General features: G+C 39.0%; 1 long non-coding RNA gene across 1 annotated transcript; it reads left to right on the top strand.

The window, feature by feature from the left end:
- Positions 1-976: 976 nt before the first annotated feature.
- On the top strand, positions 977-18,727 carry LOC113053163 (uncharacterized). Its single transcript, XR_003277175.1, has 3 exons — positions 977-2,936; positions 3,050-3,229; positions 18,281-18,727. It is a non-coding gene; the product is annotated as an uncharacterized LOC113053163 (long non-coding RNA).
- Positions 18,728-20,058: the final 1,331 nt, after the last annotated feature.

Here is a 20,058-nt window from a genome sequence, read left to right as displayed (position 1 = left end):
CAATTAAGTTTGTACCCGACACTTCGGAGTCTGCCAAGGCAACCTCTGTCTTCCCAGAATCAACTGAACGCACTCCTGTTATTGAACAATCAGTCATTAAATGTTGTCCCCTCAGTCTCTAAGGTATGTTCCCGACTTGTCACAATCTGTCGAGCCAATTCCTGTCTCTTCTACAATGACCAAGATCACTGCCTTGCTGCCTGTGTTGGCCGAGTTAGCTACAGATACTACAGAGCTGGTCAAGCATGCAGTTTCAATCCATTAGAAGTGGAGGAGGACAACCCGTGCTGTGCATTTTAATGCCCTTGCTTTTATGTCCACTAAAACCAGGATAATGAGTCCTGTCTTGTCCACAGAATGCATTCCTGCCCATCATCTCATGTCCACAGAGGCTATCCCTAAGCTGAAGTAGAGGAAGATGCTTTAATTTAGCCTGTCCCAGCCACAGAGGCCATTGTCAAGCTATTTGCTTCTCCAGTTGTCTCTATAGATGCTGTTCCTGCAAGTCAAGTGAAGTCAACAGATGTTCCTGTTAGTCAAGTCATGTCATGTCTCCTGAGCAGCCTGCTCTCTGTGTTTTGGCCATGAAGCTCATTCCAGAGGCTCACATTCAGCCATTGAACCCCATCTCCAAGTACCCCGCTCTCCCTATAACAGCCATGGGGGCCGTTGCCAAGCAGCTTGTTGACATAGCTGCAGAAGCCTTTACTAAAACTCCTGCCAGTCAAATCAAGTCAACAAAAGAGATTCTTGAGATTCTGTGGCCACCAAGTGTTAAATTCCTGAAGGTGAGCCCCCAGAGACCACTCTAAGTGAAGTGAAGTGAAGTGACACGACGTGACATTCAGCCAAGTATGGTGACTCATACTCAGAATTCGTGCTCTGCATTTAACCCATCCGAAGTGCACACACACAGAGCAGTGAACACACACACACACACTGTGAACACACACCCGGTGCAGTGGGCAGCCATTTATGCTGCAGCGCCGGGGACCAGTTGGGGGTTCAGTGCCTTGCTCAAGGGCACCTAAGTCGTGGCATTGAGGTATCTCAAATCCAGGAGCCCTCAGAATCCGATCCAGTCCTGATGCTTCCAGAGTCCTCTATGGAAGAGGTTGTTTCTAAATCCACTCCAGATAGAGTGGTTAACCAAGCCCGCTGAGAAGAGAACTGTTCAGGAGCTCACTCCCGCTCCAGAGAGCGCAGTCCCAGAGCCTGCTATAGAGGAGGTTGTTCCCAAGCCTGCTCCATAGTGAGCCGTTGCAGATCCCGCTCCCTCTCCGGTGTTGGCCTCAGCCCCTGAGTCCACTTTGGTGTCAGCTCCAGGGCCTCATTGTTTGTGTTTAAGCACTTGGCTCTGTCTTTGTGTTGTTCACTTATGTAGTCCTCATTAATCTGAGGGTCGTCTACTCTCTCTTATGTCATCTGCAACCTTTTATATTGTGCTCTCTGTCCCACATGTCTTGCCAGTTCGTTAACCTTGATCCTTTTATGTAGATTCGTAGTTACCTAGAACAGAGTTAAATCTAGTGCTTTTCTTGTTATTGCTAATTGTCTGTCCTTTTATTGGTTTTTCCTCTAGCTATAGAATTGTCCTGCCCTGTAGGCTGAGTTTTCTTGGCTGCTTACTGTAGCTCTACTGTTGCAGTGCCTGTGCACCCACATGTGTGTGTGCAGGCTCATATGCTTGGTGTTCCTGGCTGGCCAACGCTGCTCTCCTCTGGTCTCCCTCTGCCCTGACATTACTGTTCTCTGGCCAACTGTGATCTCGGGCTGGACTCTGAGGCCATTATCGCAGGCTTTGTGCCTTACCCCAGTCTACCAGTGTTTGTGCCACATACCTGCCTAATTGTTTTGACCTTGTTCACTCCCCTTCTCACCTTCTCTTGTCTTGTCTTAATCTGCTAACACTCACTCTGCATTTGAGTCCTTTTTTCTTTCTGCCTGTTTATGTGTGTGTTGTGGTCAGCAATGTGGATTAAAGTGGAGTTTCTAGGTTTGGCAGATGAGATGGCAAAACAGAAGCAAAGCACTGCAGTGTCAGGTGGTAAGGCTGAAGGTTGAGAGCTGATGACCCACACTTCTCTGAGGGAGAGAAAGCACAGTTCAGAAGGGCAAAGTTTCTTTGTCTTCCACCTCTCTCATTCCATTCCCAATCTCAAAACCTTTCTTACCACCTTCTACTTCTCTTCTACTACTTTCACAGAAAGTAACACCTGCTGAGCATCTTGTGTCCCATTGCACAAATTTATGTTGATGTCAGCAATGAAAACAGTACAACATCTCCAAATATTTGTAGAACAGCGGTCTGTCCATTTTATCTCTCTTTCACACCTCTCTCTTTCTCACTTTCTCATACTCTCACATCTCTTCCTCCTACATTATGTTTTTTATCGATTTAGTTTTCCAAAGCCTCAGCCTGGGATGATGTGGCTTTCACACGTGATGTGAAATGTTGTTTCTGTCGAGATTAACACATGTTTGTAAAGTCTTTTCTCTGGACTGGATCTGAGTTAGAGGACAGGATAAAATTGCATGCCAATTAAATCTCTTGCATATGTTCTGCCGGGAAGACTCAATTGTTAGCATTTATTATTACCTTCTCAATTGTCCAATCACGTTCTAATAATATAAGTATAAAGGACCCGTGCTTACACTTGTCTGAGTTGCAGATGCTGAACACTTCACTCACCACCATACTCCCCACCACCACCAAGATGGTTCCTCCCTTGACCAATAAGAAAGGTTCTTCTCCATCTTCTTTATCACCGCAGGATGTTTCTTACCCTCCAACCACCTCACTACCACCAGGACGGTCCCTCCTAAAAACTTCACAGGGGGTTGGCTGCACCCCTGCCTTTATCTTCAGGAGGAAATGCTGAATCCGTACCCTCGGATATCGAGTTACAGATGGGGCCTACGCCAAATACTTAGTGGTAGGCCAAAATCTGTGAATACTTTCTAAACATGTTTTTTTTGTTGTGTTTTGTGTTTAGATTTTCCCTGTGAAGGTGTTATCGTCAATCTTGCCTCTACCGTTGACTCGCAGGGAGTGGCAGTGGTCAAAGATGTGGTTAACGACTTATCTCGTCATCACAAGCTCTTGGTCACACACTCCTCAAAGTGGCATTGCCTGAAGGGCACTGATAACACACATCCTGCACTTCTATTGGTTGATGTCCAGAGAACCTGAAATCTCACACAGAAGAATCTGTACACTAGAGGAAAGGTAGGTTAGACTGGAATGTTAGGGGGTTTTAAGGTATTAGAGGGAAAGCCAGGATGGCATGCATTTTCCCATCCTGTTGTGGATGACCTTTCCCTCTGCCCAGTGCTTTTTGTGAAGGATCAGCATTTTTGGTTCATGTGAATCCTCCAGCTTTGAAGGGGAGGGCACAGCAGGGGCTGCTGAAGAGCCCTGAATGTGTGTGCACGTGTGTGTGTTTCAGTATGTTTCAAGTGTAGTGTGCATTTGGCCCATTTAAGATCTAATATAATCCATAATGGTGGTTGGAAGAGGTAATATGTAATCATATTTTTGAGAAAGCCTTGGCACGTAAAGGGACGTCTGGAATTGTGGGTTTCTTCACCCCCAGCAGCCTCCCCCAGGTTCACACTTAAGCAGTGTAGGGTTTGGAATAGCGCCATGCCTGCAGGGTTGGTATGGCTGGCCTCTCCCCAGCCATCTCTTTCTCTCTTTTTCCTCAGTCTCTCTTGCTCCACCAGAGAAATGTCCAACTTGCTGTAGGAAGGCGAACAGAAAGAAACGATGCAGAGAGATCATGTACATCTGGTTTATAATGTTTGACTAAAAAGTTATGCATTCACACATCATGTAATTAAATGCTGCGATGTTGAGGAAGCTATTTTCAAGTTACTTGAATTGAGGTAACTGAAAGTGGTTATGTTACAGCCAAGAGACATTTTGAAAAAGTAGTTACATTACAAGCTACTAACCAGAAGTGGGCCCTATTCCGCTAATCTGTAATTATTTATTTTAACAATCAGAACAATATATATATATATAATTTTTTTTTTTTTTTTTTTTTTTTTCTTCTTTCTTTTTTTTCAGTTTTATGATTTTTTTGTATTATATTACAAATTTTGTTTAGTTTAAAAGTTTGTGTACAATATTTTTTTGTAATGGAAGAAAATAATACTTCTATTAAGTAGGGATGTATTAAAGTGCCAGAAAATATATTTATATTATTACAAATCTTTCAAAACCCTGTTCTCTTTTTCTGAGTTTTATTGATTGTTACGAAAGTCTTACACTTGTGAAATATTTAACAGTTTTGATTTGTTTACACGTTTCTGGATTTACTTTATTTTAAGGAAACTCGAGCATAGGTTTTATTGATCAACCAAAATGAAAACAAGCTTTGATGGCAAAAGTACATTTTTGTGAAGTGCTCCTCTGTGTCTGGTTTAGACTGTAGCTGGCAGTAGGCATGGCTCCGCAACACAGGTGAGATGGGATATGGAGCTGGATCTAGCACAGGATATAGTGAACCTCACAATGACTTTCCTTCAGTAACTGAATTCCATTTGAATCTTTCTGTAATCACTTTCTTTTTATAGTCTAGAATTCAAAATCCTGAGATTGAGAGTACTGAGGAGCTAGATCAATTTTAGCTTCATATGGAAGTAGCCGTATTTTATAATCAATAGAGAACACATAGTAAGTTTTGGATAATTAATAGGTTCGGTATGGTCTTGATTTTTTTACTCTGGCTGCGGGGTTCTGAACCAACTGAACTTTTATGTAGATGTTTGTAAAGATTTCTGCTGAAGCCATGACTGGTTTGTGTGATGGCAGTTCAGATTCCTCTTGGGGTGTGATAGGAGATGCTGTTACAGGTGGTTGTATGTATCTATTTTTTTTCTAATTACCTCAGTTGCATCTTTTTAATTTATTCGCATTGTCCTACCAGAGAATATCTGGTTCAGCTTAATTGTGATCCTTGTCAAATTATGTGTTGACACTGTCACTGACACATATCTTTTTTTAGTTATCTACGGTTTTTTAGTTTACTAGCTTTCAGATCCAGCTTGTAACTTTCTTTTTATACATTTTGAAACACATGCATTTTCTTTTACTTACTTTCTTTTTTGGCTTTTCTCTTTATTTTAATACAGTATTACAAAAGGTTAAACCCTTGTTTGTGTGAACACTTCAGTATGTATTTGTACACTGAGCACTGGAGATAGATCTGGTAGATAGTAAATAAGTATCCCCCACACACACTTTTTTTCCCCCTTTTTTTTTTTTGCTTGTGAAAATTTGCTAATGTGACCATACCTTTAGTGTTATATCAGTAAAGTGCATGACAAGTTAGTTTTATTGGGATGAGGCCAGTGAAGACATTGTTTTTCCAACTTTTAAAAAGTTTTCTTTAGTTATCTCAGGCTAGTGAAGTCTTGCCCTCGGAGGCTCTAATGGCAGAATCAACCATGGTAAATGATTCGTTACACTAATCACATTCAACGCAACCTCTAACAACTCAGTAAAGTTCTATATCTCATTAAACTCCACTAATGTTTAGATACGTGTCTCTAAATCTTAAAAAAATCTTAAATCTTAATAAAGCTGTAATCACATCATGTGAAGCCTTTCCTGCTGTAAGATGAAGACTTGCTAAACCAGTTACACTCAAATCAAATGATAGCTAAAACATCAAGACATGACTGACCACAGATGCTTATGACTGCATTTATAATATTCAACAGTTTAAAATTAATCAAGGGCTTTGTAACAGTTTATGTAAAATTTAAAGTTTGAAGAGAGAGAGAGAGAGAGAGAAAATAAAGACAGCTTGGCAAGATTAAAACACATACAGGCTACAAATCAGTGACAATGTGTTTCATATTATTATTATTATTATTATTTTTTACATTACATTCAATTACCATTTTAAAACCTTGTCTATGTCATTGTTCCTTGACATATTCATGTGAATTTCAAACCCTGTGATTTCATTTTTTTCCTAAACTGTTCGTGAGCAGTAAGGATATAGTCAATAACTCTTTTCTGTTAATTTTCACATGGCAATTTGGATAATTTCTTCTCCTGAATAGCTCTGACTGGCTGGGTGAAAGACAGACCAGAAATTAGTGATGAAAGAAAAGGCAGTGGTCAGTGCAGCCTTGTAGGTTTCATTCAAAAAATGTTATACCTGTGCATAATAACTCAGAATGTCAATCACACTAAAGTGAATATTTGGTTGAAATGTGAGCATGTTGTGATATTTTAAGCACTTATTAAAAAAGCAGATGGCTTTATAGTAATATTCAGTCTGATGTTTACTGATGTGTTCTGATGCAATTAAGACTCAGTTGTTGATACTGAAACCTTCCAGGAACCTTTTATTTTTCAACTGTTAGCACTTTTGAGGAAACTAAATTATTTTAAACACCCATGAGTTGACATTAACATTCACTGTTATAATGTGATTTAATGCAAGACTGTGATTGTAATTGATCTCATGTAAACAGAATATTGAGATTGTTAGCACGATTGTTCATAATTAGAGTCATAATAATAGAGTAACACACTAATATAGACATTTAGATTGTATTCAGATAAATAACTTGGCTTTTTGGCTTTTACAAAAATCACAGATATAGGTTTTGAAATATGACTATACAGTATTTAACTGTTGTTGGAAAACCTTGACTTTCCTCCTCAGCAACATTGACATTACATGTAGTTACATCATGTTTGGCAGAGGCGTAGCATGTCACATCTTGTTTAGCAGAGGTGTCACATTTAGAATTTGTTTTTTTTTAGATTTTTGGGAAATAATCAGTTCTCAGGATTTGAAGGGAACAGTGCATACAATTTTTATTTTATCAGTTTCTTGAGGTCATTGGGTTCCCTCTCTCTGACCCTTCGAACAGGAGCTTTTACTGATTTAATTTCAATCCTCTATATAAACGTACTATGCACATGTGAAACAAGTAGAAATGCTTATAAGTTACTAAACCACTTCCTCCAAAATAAACATGACGTTCGTTTAGTCAGAGCAGGCCGGTCAGAGCAAGAGTGTGCAAGAGAGACACAGTGGGGATTCTGGGCGACACAGATATGACAGCGTGCAGGAATCCCCAAGCCTTGCAGAGAGACACACTCCATGCTTTCCTCTCCACTTACTCTGCTGGTGACATCATCTTATGATCTTATCCATGCGCACACACAGACAGAGTAGAGAGGAATGAGGAAAGATTGTCAGGTGGCAAGTATGTCACACCTGGCACTAGCAACACCAAGGTTTTGACTCCCAGGGAACATCTGAGTGTACTCAAAGCTGCTTAGAATAAAATTGCTGGCTAACTGCAAGAATGTAAATAGCAAACATGTTTCATTTTCAAGCTTCCATAAGGGTTTTAGCTGCTAGACCTGTGCGCATATATATATATATATATATATATATATATATATATATATATATATATATATATATATATATATATATATATGCATGTGTGTGTGTGTGCATATGTATGTTTGGTGATGGGGGCCATCTGTGTGAGTGTGTGTATGCATAAATGGAAAACACTAAAAAGCCTTCTGGGTATCAGGAGGCAGAGCTTTAAGGTATGATATGTTAATAAAATGTGTCAAAATGTCTGCTTCCCATTCTCTCTTTATAAACAAACTTGCGGCATGAACTGAGCTAATTAGTGCGCCCATCTGCTCACTTGAGCAAACTTAGTGATACATACCAGATAAACTGTAAAAAGACAAGCTCAGTTTTTCCCGGCAGATGACAAGTGTTATAAATTGCCGTTTGTTTTCTCCGTCTGCTCTCTTTTCCTCCGTTTTTCCACCTCTGACATTATTCATTCAATTATTTCCTTGGCATTGCTGTGCCTCGTCTTCTGTACGTGTGTCACTGTTGTGGCATGGTCTAAACTCAAGCAATGTATATAAATGGCTGTAATTTAATGATCTGAATCTGTCTAGCATTTCCTAAACATTCAGGTCTCTGATCTCCCTCAGAAGTAGGCGTTCACCTAAACGTGTCTGCCAATTTCTGAGGCACTCGTGGTTTGTGGGGAGAAGACGGGAGGACGGTATTCCCCAAACAGCATTATGCAAAGCTGTTAGCAACAATTAACTCATAGCACATCGATCGCGACAGGGCCGGCCCCAGCCATTGTGCGAGCTAAGCACTGTGGTGGTGCGCTTGGAGCCGAGGGGGGAGCGATACAGGAAGATCCATCTGTTCTTTCTGCTCCCCTTCACTGATGGAAGACTACGTTAATCTGGTTACTTGTCAGGACAGGTTAGTGAAAGCAGGCGAATGGAGCAGGCAAGAGCTATACTGGTTGGTAGCTGCTGGCTGCGCAGTGTCCTCTCACAGACTCAGTGGTGCTAGATTTGGCACAGGCCTATTGCGATCAGCTCGGCCACAGACCAAACTGTCTGTCACCAAAGGAATACCAGCGCTGGTGGAGACGGCTGTCATGGCTTTTTGTGACTATGAACAGACTTGTTTATTTTGTGAATGTATCTACAAAAGAACCATGAGTTTTTGCACAGGTGCAAATAGTTATTTCAAAAACATTGTCATAATGTGAACCATAAACTTCCAGAATTTAAAGAGTAAAGGATTTTCAACTGAATAATACAGTACAGTACAGTACAATACAATATACAATGTGTAAAGTAAATCTATGTGTTTGAAGATGGACTAAGCGAATTTTGCTAAATGATGTTGATATTTGAAAGCACCAAAACAATCATGCCCATACCTTAACAGAACTTTGCCTCTATTTTGATAACTCCCCCCATGTGTACAGTATGTTCACAACAATGTCAGAATCTGCGATCTTCTAAGAAGAAACAAAGCAACCTCGGCATCCGATTCCAGGCCTTCCCGCTCAATGATTTCTTTCCACCACTGAAAAGCTGCTCCAATATTCATGCGAGTCCTACCTCTCACCTGATCGTAATCTTTCTTTTTAAAACCCTTCTTTTAAATTTTTTGTTCCTCTGGAATTTACTTGTCTTTTTTTTTTAATCTGCCATCTTTCTATCTATGGTCAAACTGCTAATATCCGTCCTGTGCACTCACGGAGCACTCTCTTCTCTATATCAGTACTAGATACACCCTTTACTGCTGATTTGCAGCAAGTGTGTTTTGGGACTGAGTCTGACACTGTGGTCAAAAGCGTTTTTCAAATATTGCTTAGTGCACCTTTAAATCTTTGTGAAATGCAGAGACAAATGGGAATATCATTGTATTTTAAAGTAAGAAATCTAAATTGAGTAATCAGATGTTAAAACAAATATGCTCAATGCTTCCAAAAGGTGTTTTTTTTTCTTTTCTTTTTTTTTCTTTCTTTTTTTCTCGGAGTAACCAACTTAACCAGCTAAATTTCTTGGCCTTATTAAGTTTTAACATATTTTTATATACAATGAAAATGTTATTAGGGAAATTAATGGCCATCTGACTAGCTTACTTGGACTCTTAATAGATCCATAAACTTTAATAGGCTAACATGGGCTGGTCTGTTCAAGATGATGGAAGCTGTCAAATGTACCGCGGTGTACATGTGTGACATTATACTCATTCTTGCATTACAAGCAACACTCCCATGATCCTGTTCCACTTGTAACATTGTCTGCTTTCTATTGATTCTCTTTGCTAATAAACATAATTAGTATTGTGAAAGGGAATAAAGATAAATTGATGGCAAAGGACAATAGTTTTCTAAAGTAATAGATTTTTATATATATATATATATATATATATATATATATATATATAACTAGTTTTAATATTTTTCAGTGTTTAATTAATCATCTGGGCAATGTAATCAAGCAGCCTTTTATAAATTTTGTATTAATCCCTTAAGGTCAAAAGTTATATATATTTAGTTAATTATAGATATTGTAAAAAGTAAACTTTTTTGAGGCAAAGGAAACAATTCTAACAATTAGTTTAATTAAATTAGCAGACTAATTCTGCATTTTTATGTGATTTATTTTAGTACCACACACACACACACACACACACACACACACCAACACACACAGAAATTGTTGTTTAAAAAAAGCTTATATGATGTTCATAAGATTATTTATTTTGTTGCAAGAGCTGTAGGGTTTATACAAATGGAGAACAACTGCCCTAACAAGAACATGATTGTGTCAACTTCTGTGTCATTAAAATATCAGTTTAAAATAATATTTTTGGGAATTAAACGAGACTTGAAATGTTAGGCTTCATTTAAATAACTGTACTTTAAACTCATATTTCAAAATAATGGAATAAACCTAAAACAGATGTTTAAAAGACTACAAAACTAACACTAAAGTCCCAGTGGATCGTTGATTTAAGTGGAAGGGAATCAAACCACCCAGGTAGGCTACTGCCTAGGAAAGGTTGTCTCTAAAACACTGGGTAAAACAAATATACTTATGGAGAAAGCCTCAAACGACCAATGATCACTTTGAAATAGTTACAGAATTCAGTAGCAACAGAAATGTGATCCAGTCATCCATATTAAGACCGCATGCAGGTCTGGATGGGAGGATTGTATGATCTATAGTTTCCAAAAAGTATATTATGTATGAGGTTAATTGGACTGCTTTTTGACAGTGATCTCAGTGGAATACACCTTGGTACGTAGTGCATATCCATTAATACAAATGAATATTGTACTGTACCTGCAGTGACATATATGTGAATAAAGTAGCAGGACAAAGTACCACAAAGACTAATATTTATGCAAATATCAAATTTCATTGCTAGGAAGGCTATTTGTTCATGTCACCATTACTTTTAGGCTTCATTGGAAATGAAAGAGAACAGATGACAACTGCAATCTACCATTTGTATTTGAGAAAAATGACAAATAATTGGCAGGGGAACGAATCGTCACACACACATACATACAAACACGGTTTTCTCTCTTTCTCATACACACTCTCCATCTGCTGCTAATAGAGCCTCTTGTCTGAAGTAGGTGTGGCTGACAACTGAAGTCTCTGTCAATCAGTCCCTTTAACCCGCCTCCTCGTGTGGTTTAGCTTTTAGGCCCACCACACTACATTTTTATTCAATTAAACAACACCCCCCCCCCCCAAAAAAAAAAAAACCCTGTCCATATTACATCCTGTAGGCCTGTGTTGATCATCTCTGTAAGCAATTTAAACCTGTAATGATTTTGTGACTTGTTATTCTAATTATGATGGCCTTCCCAGTCTGTGAGAGCTAGTTGTAGATTTATTAGTTGCTGACTGAGAGGGAGCAAAAAGAAAAGCGGTAGTGGTAATTAATCCTTGTTAGCCAAGGATAATTGGGAAAAAAATGGACCCCGCCAATGGCTTTAGCTCTGAGGAGTGGCAGTTAACCGTGCTTCCTGTGTTTTATTTAACAGTTAATGTTTCCTTTGCTTTCTGCTTCCTCTCAGGATCCCTGCAAATGTGCCGCTCCCTGTTCCCAGATCGTCAGGAACTCTGCCTCAGGGGGCCACAGGGTTCTACCTGCTAGTTAATGGCATTGCCACCTCCCTCAGCAAAGCACAAAGACACCCAGACTGGTATGCGTCGATACAAGCAGAATTTCCTGTGTGTGACTTCATAGGGCCCAACCTGAGCTTGTCTGATGTATGTTAATACAATAAATCATAAGTTGAGAGGATGCTAAACTGGTAAATTTTACCATCCTGAGGAGCTATGAAATGTGTAATCATAAATCATTAGTAATCGTATTTGTACACATTCATTTTTCGATGTTTCCGAAACTTACACTGACAGCTTCTAAAATAACTTTTTATAGGCATGCAAATATGGACAAATCATTTTAGGTTTAGAAAATACTGGATTCATAGAATTAGCACTGATTTTACTGAATGTTTGAAGGGATAATTCACCCTAAAATTAAAATTCTGTCATCATTTACTCACTCTCCAAGTCAAGTCACCTTTTTTAGATAGTGCTTTTAACAATAAAGATTGTGTCAAAGCAAATGAACAGGATTAAATAGGAAAACAGTGTGTCAATAATGCAAAAGGGCAGTTCATCCCTGAATTCAGTGATGTCATCATCCAGCTCAGTTCAGTTTAAATAGTATCTGGACAATCAAGTCGACGATATTGCTGGAAATTAAGTGCCCCAATTAAGCAAGCCAGAGGCAACACTGGCAAGGAACCAAAACTCCATCGGTGACAGAATGGAGAAAAAAACTAGGAAGAATCCAGGCTCAGTTGGGGGGCCAGTTCTCCTCTGGACAGACAAAAAAAGGGAGTTCAATACTAGGCTGCAGCAAAGTCAGATTGTTCAGAAGAATCATCTGTTTCCTGTGGTCTTGTCCCGGTGGCCGTCTAGGAGAAAAGGTCTTGACTGTGGATCTGTCTCTGGGGCTCATCTAGTTGTCCTGGTGTCCTCTGATATTAAGGGCCCTAAAGGTCCTCTCTCTGGATACATACTGGATTTGGGTGACTGCAGCGACCCTCTGATCTGGATACAGACTGGATCTGGTGGCTACGATGACCTTGGAATAAGAAAGAAACAGACTAATATTAGCATAGATGCCATTCTTCTAACGATGTAACAAGTACATTGTGTTTTATGGGAAGTGTTCCCGGTACCAGTTTTCCTAATTAATGCAACTTAAAAATCCTTTAATGGATTTGAATACTATAAAGGTGTTATATGTAAGCCAGGTTAAAGAGATGGGTCTTTAATCTAGATTTAAACTGCAAGAGTGTGTCTGTCTCCTGAACAATGTTAGGTAGGTTATTCCAGAGTTTGGGTGCTAACTATGAAAAGAATATGCAGTTGATTTTGATATTCTCGGTATTATCAAATTGCCAGAGTTTTGAGAACGCAGTGGATGTGGAGGACTATAATGTAATAAGAGCTCATTCAAATACTGAGGTGCTAAAACATTCAGGGCTTTATAAGTAAAAAGCAAGATTTTCAAATTTATACATAGATAGAGAGCCAGTGCAATGTTGACAGAACCGGGCTAATATGGTCATACTTCCTGGATCTAGTAATACCTGTAGATGCTGCATTTTGGACTAGCTGGAGTTGTTTATCAAGCGTGCAGAACAACCACCTAATAAACATGAGGATGAATATCTTTAAAGAGTTAGTTCACCCGAACTAACTGTTGTCAACAGATCAGAAGACGTGAAATAAAGTGTGCACATCTGTAATAAAACGTACAACATCCGCCTGCACATCTTCCGGTTCACCAACAGTCAGCAGAAGAGAGAAAAAAAGGTGTTTATTACTTTGAAATCTGGATATTTATATTACAAAAATGCATGGATTCGCTACAGGGGGCCTTTATTCACCCCCCGAGCCGTGTGAGGGATGTTTTATTACAGATTATCACACTTTATTTAACGTCTTCTGAAAAGTGGACAACAAACACCAACTTGGCCCCAATGAAAGGCTTGGAAAAGCAAGGACAATTTTTAATACAACTTCGATTGGATTATTCTGAAAGAAGAAAGTCATATACACCTAGGATGACTCAAGGGTGACTAGAAGAAGGACACATTTTAATTCTCGGGTGAACTAACCCTTTAAGAAAATGTTGAGTTATAGTAAACTAAAGTTCAATGTCAACAATAAATGTAGCTGAAAAACATTTTTCAAAGTAGAAACAAAAGAAGTGTGACACTTTTGTTTTCTGCAAATCTTGGTGTTTTAAAAGGGCACAGGCAAAGGCGCCTTGATGTGTTCTGTCACCTGAGGTCACATTTACTTCCAAAGAGAGCAACCATAAGGTGACAGAGCTTTGTTAATTGCACTGGAAAATAATTAAATGGATGAACTAATTCCCCAATATGTATGTGAGTCCAACATAATTAAAGAAACAAACTCAAATCAACCTTCAGCAAGAAAAAAAAAGAAGTGTGTACACCCAGCGTGAACTTGTCTCGCCCCTAAGCATCCCGCAGGAGGTAGTTTTAACATCTTTAGTATGTTTATTGTCACTGTCACATATAGCATAGGAGGCAAGGACATCCACAAAGGGGAGGCCAAAAGAAAAGAGAACTTGACATTCCCCCCTCTGAAGTAAATAAATAAATAAAAAATAGTTAATTACAGCATTTAAATAATTATTTACTGGATTTGTTTGTCCCTCATCTTCTCCCACCTTTCCTCCCCCTCATATATTTATTCATTTATTTTCTTCTCTTCTTCTTAGGGAGGTTTTCACCATATGGTTGCAGATCAAGTAATGTCAAACATTTTGCCCTTGCAAGTTTTTGCAATTTGCAGTTTTCAAACGTGAGACCTGTTGAAGGCACAAGTGATAATGGACGCGCTCTACCCCCTACCGCCTCTGTCCCACCATATCTTTCTTCAATTAATGCTACAGCAGGAGCTTCATGTAATAACACTTGCGCTTGTGGCTTGTCCACGTGAAGGTGGGGTGGGTTGGGGGGGGGTATAGGTGGTGTGGAAAAGTGGAAAGAGAGAGAAAAACTAATTAAAATGCCACTGTTGTGTGCTCATGTGACCGTTGCATGTTAGCTGGATGCTTATATGGTGTTTTGAGGCGGGAGAGTGCGTGCAAAGCTTTGTCTGTCATTATTGCTGTGAGCAATAAGGGTGATGCCAGTGGGACGGTGGACGCGTTGACAGCTGTAATTATGTATCTCCATGGTGATCACTTTTGGCTTGTCATAGAGGCCTGGCTGGCTCCTCCTCTTTTGGCATTTAATCAGATTGGGCTGATATTTGTCAGGTGGATGGTGGCTGGTTGAGGCTTAGTGTGCATTTTGTGGGAGTGTGTTTATGTTCGGAAGCGTATGTGTGTGTATGTGTGGGACGTAAGGAGGAGGTCTCTCATCTGTCTCAGCCCTTAAACCAGTGAAGAATGTTTAATTACATGCAGCAGAGGCCTTCTATCTCGCTCTTTCACTCTCTCTCTGCACCCCCTGGCCTGGTCAGTTCTCTTTCATCATGCGCCTCCTTAAAGGCTGGTTCAGTTGTAAGCTGTCTTTTATGCGGTTCTCACAGGGAGTCACTGTGTCCTCCTCCTACTCTTCTCTCTGAAAGAGAAGAGCCAAGCAGAGGAAAGTCACGTCCTTTCACCTAACCAAAAACAGAATGTTTTTGCAGTGTTGTCTTTACACTTGGGTGAGTCTGAAAGTAATGTATATTCGATGGATAGCTGAAAGACATCAATTCCAACTTAGGGGTGAGGCCAGTCTTTGCAGATCAAAAGTGTATCCTTTACTTTTTTTGCCATTTAATCTGACCCTGCCAGGAGCACAATTCTGACTGTAATGGTTGTGCTCGTGCCCATTTTCTTAGAAGAGACAAAGACATTCCCTCCATGTGCTTCACAGAAAACACGGTAGACATTAAGTAGGACAAGATGATTGTTTGTTTACTACCTACTTCTTGCTAAGAAGTGTTGTGCATGAATTATATCTAGTGTTTGTTCCTTGTTGTACAGAAGTAGGCCTGGTTGTGGTTAGTCTAAAGGGTTGTTGTTGAATCCCAGAGATAATGTGTCTGAGCTGTTTATTTTGAATTCATGGAGATCCTGTTGCATTTAAACATATAATGTTCACAGTTTTAAACACAATCTTGAGTGAGGAGTCTAAAAAACCCTCCAGGGATCTTCTAAACCAAGGTAAACCTGAGATTTGACTGCTGAAGTAACATCGTTCTGTTTTTAACAAGGCATGCAATCACATTCAGACATGGTTAGGCCTCTAAACATATGGTGTTATGATTGAAATCAGCTCTGATCAAATTATATTTTTGTGTCACGTTGAAATCAAATTGAAGCATAACTGAAAGACAATGAGCTAGGGAAGAGTTCTTAGTACTGATAAATGCAAGTCAAAGATGAGATACCTGGCACCATATATGGAGTCTCAGATGCTTAGTGTCTTTGGAACAAAACAATTAGGTTTATATCACTGTTGGTTTTGGTCCAAATTCCTGGAGTGAAGGGGTGGTGGAAATTAGGATGAAATGGCTGGAACAGGTTTTAACTAACAAATTGAATATAATTTAGCCAATGAACAACACATTTAAATGACTTGCATTCATTAGCCTGAATGAAAATGATCCCTCTTAGTGTTGGATTTTTAAAAAGCAAGAAAACAGGAGAGTTTAGCACGACTTTGCAAGATATGAAAGTTCATAGAGTAAAAAGCTACAGAGAAAAGAATCCACGTTTTAGCCAAATTATAGGGTTTTCACAAGTGCTTCTATCATTCTTTTCATTTGCTATCAGTTGCCCTCACAGTTATGTGATAACGGTGACATTTTCAATATCCATTCATTTGAAGTATTATTATTATTATGTTGTGTCGCATTTCTCTAACATACTTTTAAATAATTTACTGGTTGCATTCAGCGTTCAACCCTAATCATGGGAATCCATTTCAGGTCATCTGGAATGACTCATTGCTCTCTAATGGCAGTCTGTATACAGAGCAGATGAGCGGAGATGTTGTCCTTTAACTGTTAAGATAATGAAGTACTGTGGGATCTGACTTCCGGGCTGGCCAGGGCAGATTGGAGTAAGTTCGGCCCAGTGTAGGGAACTGCAGTGTGGGGCAGTGCGCCATAGCAGGTGCCTGTGTCAGCAGTACTGCCAGCCAAGGGGAGAGGTCAATCTCACACCTCCAGCAGGTGGGACACAGGCTTGCATTAATGATGCTTACAGTGAGATAGCTGCAGTGTCAGGGGGAGAGGAAAGCATCGAGCCAGGTGTCTCCACCAGCTCTGAGATTTACACAGGAACACAACAAAGGTAACAGGCTTCTAAATTTGGAATTCATGCTTGATGAAGTTGTTGGGTCAGTGAAGAACTGAATTTTGCTTATCGCTTTTTTGGAAAAGGATTTGGTTATTATTAATGGCCTGCTGCTTTATATAAACCCCAAATACATGAAAAATGCATTAATAGAAATATTACAAAAATTGCTTTAACAATAAAATGCACATGATAACTTTTAACTCTACAGTAAATAAATCCACTTCACCAGCTATTTACCCTTCAACAGTAATGCAATAGTGAAAAAATTGTTCAAAGTCAAAATTCAGAAGATGGCTTGTTTCTTTGATGCATAAGACCTATAGAATCTGAAGTTTATTGGTTGTTGGTCAACATTTTTGAAGTTTGCTTGAAATGGAAATTCCAAATGAAATTCCAGGAAATAGGAAATTCTAAATACATCTTATTGGTCTTATTGTGATCAATTCATCTATGCATACAGATGTTGACTTTTCATTTTTTTTGTAACTAAAACTCACATTCCAGTGAAACAACAAAGATTTCTCTCTGGTGAAGTATACTGTAATTCTCCAATCATTAAATCCACTTAATCACTGTCCCAATCTTACTGATCAAGTCCCTATCCTATATTTTTTCTTTTTTTTTTTTCCGATAATCCGTTTCACTCTGAAGTCACAATATGAAAGAAAGATGTGACACTATTTTAGTTTCATCATGTCTTTAATGTCCATGCATCTTGCTGTAAGTGTGTGATGTAAATGTGGCAGATGCATTTGCATATTGGGTCAAGAAAGCTTCTTAATGACACTGAGCTATCTTGATATGAGGATACTTAACTGGACATAAAATTGTTCTGCCTCATCCTGCACTCTTATGTCAAACATCTGAATCACAATCTCCTCACCTCATTTTCCACCATACCTCTTTGTCCTTCTCCTCTTGTCTATGCGGTAATGGATGAATGAAAGGAGGAAGGATCTATTCTGGACATTTCACGCCCCCGTCAGCTCTTCACCACAGATGATCAGCTGCTGTGTGTGTGCTATAGCAGAGTGTAAAATAAATAGAGATAATCTGAGTGTGTCCTAATGCCACAGGGAGTGCACATTTGTGTCAGTTATTTGGAATGAGTGAATGTAGGAGTGAAGCTTAAAGGTGTAGTTCACTCAAAAATAAAAATTCTGTTATTTACTCACTCTTATGTTGTTCAGACCTGTATGTTTTTTTTCAAGAGATTTAACATTTGTCAAAATATATTTGCTCCACAGGAGAAAGAAATTCATGAGTGAATGATGACGGTATTCAATTGTTTTTTTGTTTTTTGTTTTTTATTATTATTATTTTTTTTTATGAACTATCTTCGCATTATCTTCTATAAGATGTAGGAAGTGGAGATGTCAAAAAATGGGCCTGGTTTTCTCACGAGAGCAGGATGGGGTCTGTTTAAATTTTAAATATGAAATATTATCATCAAAGTAACAGAGTAATGTACTTCACTGTATTTCGTTAAAATCTAAATTTTTGCCCTTTCTCTCCTGCAGTGGCCTGACTCATGTTTCTCTTCATCGATGTCTTCAATGGCGGCATCTGGTCTGAAATGTCCTCAAGGAAGAACTCCACCTCCCGGCCTTCCATTTTTTCTGAGATCAGGAGTATTTGCTGGCCCCATTTGATCTTTTCAGTACGCTCGGGTTTAATGTCTGGCCAGTGTTTTTCGAGCAGCAGGTAGTCACAGGCAAGCCGTTATAGGGTCATCACTCTTTTGTGTCACTGTAATTCACACACAGATGGAGACCTCTAAACTTTGACAGAGGTCATTTTGAAATTATTACTTTATAAATGTCTGTTTTGGTTGGGTGTTTTGAAGAAAGGAATGATCTTTGTACAGATTTTAAAGAAAAATACAACCCTGTAAATGTTTTCTTCTGTGAAGGATGTGTTTTCCTATGTGAGACCTTTTTCTTTAGTTTTAAATAGCCCTTTTACATTTCAAAGTGTTTTGATGCTGGACATTTTGAAGTAAAGGGGGGGGGGGGGGGCTTTCATACAAAATGTCACTTGTTGGTTGCAAGCAAAGAATTGTTTTTTCTTTTTTTTTCTTTTTTTTTGGGCGGGTATACATTTTGGCTAGAGTCCAGCTAGATCTAGACAGGATTGATCTGCCTTTTATAGCTTTTTTACATGCTATATTAGAGTATTAGCGGGGTGCCTCTGACAGTCTGTAGAAAGGCTACACTAACAAAAGCATCTTAACATATGAGAGATGAGACGAACAAGCAAGTCACAATCTTTCAGCACAACAAAGAATTGTCTATGCCTGTACTTGATGCCTTCTTCTCATAAATATCTTAAATTGATTTTATGATTTAAATTGTCATTATTTTTAACAATGCAAAATAAAATAAATATAATTATTGATTCAATGATTTTAGTTTTTTTTTTTTTTTTTTTGTCTCTGAGAAAGTACCACTGTTTTGGTCTGTTAGCGTGTTAGCTTGATGTTCTTTCACATAAAAATGAGCAAAAGTTTAACCTCTCTGTTCTGATCGCATCATGTGACAGACACCTTGTAATTCTTTTTTGTCAATAGTAAACCAGTTTGAGCAGTAGGCACAAAGCAGTAGACTTCACAGCAATCTGTTGAACTGAATTGTGCTAATGACACATTAATTCGAACTGCCATCCTCAATTATAGTGTTTTAAGCAATGAAACTCTGTTTGTGCATGTTTCATGACATATTCAGTTTGTATAGGTTTGTACCCACCATGTACCTGACCTCTTTTTTGAATTTTATTTTATTTTTACTACAGGGTGGTCCCTTCTTCACTTTGGAATGTCCAAGTATCTAGTTCAGGGTGGGCATTAGGCTAACTTCGTAGCTCATTTGATGTAAGGTCTGCTGATGTGATCAGTTGCTTGAGTGAAGTCGCCAGAGTCTTTCATCAGGCATCTGTTCACAGAAGGAGGTAAGGACAGAACTGGAGGCTCAAACATATCTGCTTTCATGATGTTTGTCTCTCAGCTGACTTCAGAACAGTGTTTAGCATCACACACAATAGATGGAAGGCTCTCCAGATCATTTACAGCACGGCAGTATCTCTAAAACCTGTCCATGCGTGTCAACCGTAACTCGCTGTGTTACCTTTTGGCTTGCGGCTTCAGGTGTCAAGGACTTGTGTGGTTTTGTTAACTCAGTGTGGTGAAGTTAGCTTTAGTAGACATAGTTTACCAGACACCATGGCTGTCACCAGCACCACTGAGTTGTGAAAGTATTGGCAGTAGTTAGAACTGATGTAAGTAAATGTAATACTTGTAGCA

Source organism: Carassius auratus, chromosome 34 (assembly GCF_003368295.1).
Source record: "Carassius auratus strain Wakin chromosome 34, ASM336829v1, whole genome shotgun sequence".
NCBI lineage: Eukaryota > Metazoa > Chordata > Actinopteri > Cypriniformes > Cyprinidae > Carassius > Carassius auratus.
This window is presented reverse-complemented; position numbering and strand designations above follow the sequence as displayed.